The sequence below is a fragment of the Vespula pensylvanica genome, chromosome 5 (assembly GCF_014466175.1).
Source record: "Vespula pensylvanica isolate Volc-1 chromosome 5, ASM1446617v1, whole genome shotgun sequence".
Classification (NCBI taxonomy): Eukaryota; Metazoa; Arthropoda; class Insecta; order Hymenoptera; family Vespidae; genus Vespula; species Vespula pensylvanica.
In genome coordinates this window covers 4,399,690-4,405,452 of record NC_057689.1, presented here as the reverse complement: position 1 = coordinate 4,405,452, position 5,763 = coordinate 4,399,690, and the positions used below count along the sequence as shown (strand labels likewise).

At 35.6% G+C, this 5,763-nt stretch overlaps 1 long non-coding RNA gene across 1 annotated transcript; it reads left to right on the top strand.

Moving 5' to 3' along the window:
* The first annotated feature begins 258 nt into the window (after positions 1-258).
* On the top strand, positions 259-1,279 carry LOC122629664. Its single transcript, XR_006327320.1, has 2 exons — positions 259-782; positions 1,117-1,279. It is a non-coding gene; the product is annotated as an uncharacterized LOC122629664 (long non-coding RNA).
* Positions 1,280-5,763: the final 4,484 nt, after the last annotated feature.

The following is a 5,763-nucleotide window of genomic DNA, read 5'->3' as shown; positions in this document are numbered from 1 at the left end:
TACACTTTAATTCTCTATTATTATCGATAAAAGGGTTAATAAGATTAATAATAAAACAATATAATAATAATAATAATAATAATAATAATAATAATAATAATAATAATAATAATAATAATACTAATATATTTGTATAATTATATATTATATACGTATTTATTTTTTATAAATCAATTTATTTTTTAAAAGATATTATGCTAAAGTAAAACTAACACAAAGGATATATATATATATATATATATATATATATATACACACTTATAGTTTCATTTATCCAGTGCATAAATATAATATCTGATAAACATTTGCTCGTATCAACTGTCGTTATCTAATCAGCTATTTTTTCCTGATCTTAAAATTGACAAAACAATCAATCATTATCAATGAGACCGAAATCATATAATCTAACATATCTCGATTCATCCGTCATTTCTTGTTAGAAACGCGAACCTTTCGGAAGAAATGGCTTCCAATAGATTTCCAGAAAGCAGTCGTGGTCGTGTGGACGACGAAAATTTTCCTGAAATAAAATCATCGAAACAAATCATTTTAGGGTGGGACAGTTTTAATTCGATAACATTCTTGATCCTGATCGTACTTTTTACCAGTTGGTGTTTGACATATTTCATAGCTTATGTGCCAAAAGAGGAGCACAATAATCCTAGTGGTGGTGGACACGGTAATCATTCAGCGCATGGATATTAAAGATAAAAGGTAGACGGAAGAAGAAAAATAATTTAATGAAAAAAAAAAAGATAATAAGTTCCATAAATCTATAGCATGTAAGTACCACTTGACAAATTTATAAAATTAAGAAGATTGAAAATTAGAGTCTATATATTTTTTAAGACAAGTTTTAAGAAGTTACAAAAAAAAAAAAAAGAACTGTTCTTTCGCTTAAAATCGAACAAAGTTTAAAATAATAGTTCTTTCTTTTACCTGGCCTAGTTATCTTCCTTGTATTATCAACGATAACAAAAGATAATTGGCATACCTGTTGTTAATTACTTTCATCTGGAAGATTGATAAGCTAAATACAAAAGCTAAATAAGATAAATACGGTAATAGACGTAACAACAAGCAACCCGTTTCTATTTTTCATTTTTCTTATTTCAGATGATCGTGATTGATCTTCATTTAATGTTCAACGTGTACCGATGTTTATTAGTGAAAAAGAAAGAAAAAGAAAAAGGAAAAGAACCTGTGATCTATTATAAAACGTACATATGGTTGTTAATCGTTTCATAGAAATAAATAAAAAGGAGCTGTATATAATGGATTAGGCTGTTTCTCAATGCGAAAACGAAATGTTCTATCTTTGCATCCATTTAAACAATATGATCGTTCTATATCGATGTACGAAGAGAACTCTTGTTATCGGTTAAATCTGGAACAACGTTGTGAATTTCAAGGAGCCGAGAGATTGGAAGGTATCCTCGTTAGCCTCGATAACGAGACGGTTTAATCATCTGTTCGACAAGAGAGAGAGAGAGAGAGAGAGAGAGAGAGAAAGAGAAAAAGAGAGAGAAACTTTTCCTACCATAAAGCAATTTGTCCTATTAAAGAATCACAGTCGAAGAAGAGAAGCAACCGAACGAATTTACGTCCGAGTTGTAGATCGTACATACGTCGTATACCGACGATTAATAATTCCTTTATTATGACGATAATATCGTTGTTTACAGGAGAAAAAAAAAAGTACTTTACAATGAGAAATAATTATACACGACTGGTGAGGATTGTCTAGGAATCTTTTTCAATGGCCGACGGCGAGGGAGGACAAAGAGCGCAAAAGTAGAAGACCGACAGAAAGAGTCATTATGCTCGACGTGCCTACGAGGGAAGAGAATCTCGCGTAATTTTGCGTCGGAGGATTTGCGGGTGAAAGGATTGGTATAGTTTGGAGCGGAGGAAAAAAAAATAAATCCACCTCGTTGTCCGCGATTCAACAAGGGAAAGAAAAAAAGTAAGAAAGAAAGAAAGAAAGAAAGAAAGAAAGAAAGAAAGAAAGAAAGAAAGAAAAAGGAAGCCAATGATAATCACGAATACAAACGATTCTTATAAGATGGCCTTATTTATGAAAGCAAGTAAAACCTGATCTATTCGAATTCATTGAACTTTATATCATATCTATTTGGATCATGTTATTTCATCGAATCATTGGAAATATTTGAATGGAACGTTCGTCTCGAATGTTTTACGTTGTCGTCATGGTTCCTGAAAAATGCATAACGTTGTATGCTCACAAAATTGGAAAGAAAAGGATAGTACGTGCACTGCACTTTCTCTCTATCTCTCTCTCTCTCTCTCTCTCTCTCTTTTCCTTTCTTCCTCTCTCGTATGTGACTTTACAGTGTTCTTGCGCCCCCGGAGAGAAGATTGTTGCGCAAACGTCAGAGAGAAAACATGCGACGTGTACATAGACACGATTTTTAATACGCCTCTTGCGAAACTGGCTCGCTCGCAGAATTTTATCAGCCGCCTTGGATCTTCCTCTTCGCGATCACTGAAACCCAAGTATTGCTTTTGGGAATTACCGATCTCAGAGGGATCTCGCTGAAGGTTCTCTTTTTCTCTCTTTTTCTTTTCCTCCATTTCTCTCTCTCTCTCTCTCTCTCTCTCTCTCTCTCTCTCTCTCTTTTAGTTTCTCTACAAAGAGAAAATGAAAATAAGAGAAAAAGAAGGTAAGAGAGACATCGTAGTAGGATATTCCCGAAAAGCCAGAACGATGGAAAAAGCATTTCCACGTTTGTGCTTGCGATCTTTCAGACTGTTGTAATGAGAAACGTCTCTGTCATTGGTCGATTCTCTCGATGACATTTACAGTCTTTGTAAAATGACCTTACTTTTTATTTTTCAATTGAAGAGATAGAAAGAGAGAGAGAGAGAGAGAGAGAGAGAGAGAGAGAGAGAGAGAGTAACTTCTTAGACATTTAAAATATCTTCGAAAGTCTTTCCAATGAAAAAAAAGAAAAAAAAAAAAAAAAGAAAAAGTTGTTCTGACAAGAAAAGAGATAAAAAAAAAAAGACAACAAAAAGAAACATTTGCAATTTATTTGACATAACAAACGTATTTTTCTGATGACAAAATTAATCTCTATTTTCGCGAATTATAAATCCCTACAAAAATAAACGAAAACTATTGCAATATGTAAATATCGAATCGAATTTACGATGGAACATAAATTAAGAAAGATACGTAAGGACAGACACGTTAACAGTGGTGATTCGTATTCGAGAATTTATTTCCTCGCAAGGAAGGCGGTCAACGACGACGACGACGACGACGACGACGACGACGACGACAGGAAGACGCCGAGGAGAATCATAGAAAGGATATGCACTTTCGAGTAAGGTAGAATCGTCGACCGTTAATTCACGTTATCGGAACAACGTTGATTCGCTGCTCGTGTCGTCGTTACGTCCTACATATCGTATGTACGAGTCGAGTTCGCGAGAGACAAAGATATGGCTCGTTCCGTGAAACACTTCGGTCAATCGATCGTCCTTAAACGCTATATCCTCCTTTTGCGTCGTCCTGGAGTTAATGGTACATGAATATCGACATATTTCGAGGATCGAATATTTTCAAATTAGAAGGGTGAACATATTTGAGTGTATGATCTATAAGACAGATTTAAGAAATAAAAAGGAAAAGAAAGGGAGAGATAATCAATTTTAACAATATCCGTATTATATATTTCTAAAAAGAGAAGGTTGAATATAACGTGAGGGTTGTAATTATCTCGAAATCAATGTTAAGGCGCGAAAAATCTCATTATTTTTCCCCCAAGCTCGCTCGCTCGTTCCTTTTCCATATCGTCCACCTCTTTCCTCTCTTTGTCCTATCGTTCAACCGCCTTAGGCCACCTTTGTGCATCGCGAAGTGCTTTGTACGCGATAATCCATGGAGATTGCGGCTCAATGGCTTGTGGAATTTTGCTCTCTCTCTCTCTCTCTCTCTTTTTTTTTTTTTGCTCTTTTTCTCTGCTGTAGTTGCAACCTTTTTTCGATCGTGGATCTTTTTTCTCTCTCCTCTCTCTCTCTCTCTCTCTCGCTCTCTCGTTCGTACACAGGTTAGTTACAGTTTGTAGCTTATCCTTGAAAAAGGACCACTCGAACGAAGGTCGTGTTCATCGTGTGTGGTGAAGTTTCCAACCTCTCACATTCCCGTAACTTTTGACGTTACGCTCGAATGACAGGCGTTTACCGATGCAATTGGCATTCATCAAAACGAAGCGTGCATTTTCGTTGGCGCCGTGTTCATGGCGCATAGAGTGATCGATCTTCTCGCGAAACGCTTTCCCTCGTACTTTCGAGAGGTTGTTCCCTTTCGATCAACGTTATCACCGTTTGTTCCTGATTCTCATGATGTTTTATTCATGTACAAACAATTCTCATTTAACCCTTTGCAGTTGGAACTTGATAAGACCTTTCGTTAATTTAAAAAAGGCCGAAATAATCTTTATTCGTATCATTTTCATTTTCTATATTTAGGAATTTTCCTTTTTTTATAAGATGATACTCCACGATGATAAGCTTTTCATCGTTATCTCTCAAAAGCTTCTTTTACGTGAGTACGGTTATGTCTGATGAAACCAGACTAAATTTTAGAAAAATCATCGCGTTCACTTTCGTATCGATGTAGAAATATGAAATAGATATATTTACGATACAAATGCGTTATGTTGGAACGTGTCGTGGAATCAAATAATCAAGGGAATGGTCGTCTATACTCTGGCATTCCCGAAACACTAGATACATATGGGAGAGTAAGGGCAGGTCGATACCAAGCACTGGGATACTGTGATGTACGCTGTACAGCAACTTCATATACGATGCTCGCGTTATTCGATATATTCACTGAGCAGTAATTAAAAGCTCTCTACGAGGGATGAAACTTAATGAAATCGACAGAGTAGAGATAATTAAAATTGTATCGGTTGGCGGATTCGGTGTATGATTCGGAAACCGTTCTCTATGGTCTAAACAAAGATCTCGAATTTGAATGAAATTATGTAATTTTTAAAAATCGATAGAGAGATCTGTAAGATCTTGTTAAATTTTAGATAAAATTTAAGGACTTTTTCGTTTTAGAATCAGAGCAATTGATTAATAAATTTGTACTTTTATTCTTTTTTTTTTCTGTTCGATCTTACATCGAACTATCGATCGCAGATAGCAAAACAGACAGCAAAAGGAAAAAGGCAATGTCTAGTCTTGTTTAGGGAGGCTTCTCGTATTTCGACAAATCGTTCCGTCTCTTGTTTTATCCGGACGACATTCCGTGTAGTCGATGCGTGTAGGTAAGAGGGTGTTTAAACGTATGCGACCGGTCGATACCGGCGTTGGCTGCTGGTAAGCCGTGTATCATGCTTTTACGCCACCCTTCCTCTTCGAAGCACCCACCTAATAATACGCTAGACAAGTAGCTCGTACCCTGTTGCTTGGATGAACCGATCTTTCTACGTAGTACTATGTCGACGTAATCGGACAGCTAACGAGACACTCGACTAATCGTATACGACGTCATCTTCGAGCTAACTTATATTCGCATATTTCTTTCCTTTCTGTTCGAGCATCGATTTTGTTTTTTTTTTTTTTTTTTTTTAATTGCTGATATCTACGTAGTTGTCGTAAGGAAATACTTTTATATTATTTCTCTTTTATTCTTATTGTCAAAAAGAGAATAAAAAAAGAAGAAATCGTGCATTTGTCAGTAGCATATTTGAACTTGTATCAACTAAGTACATATATATATAT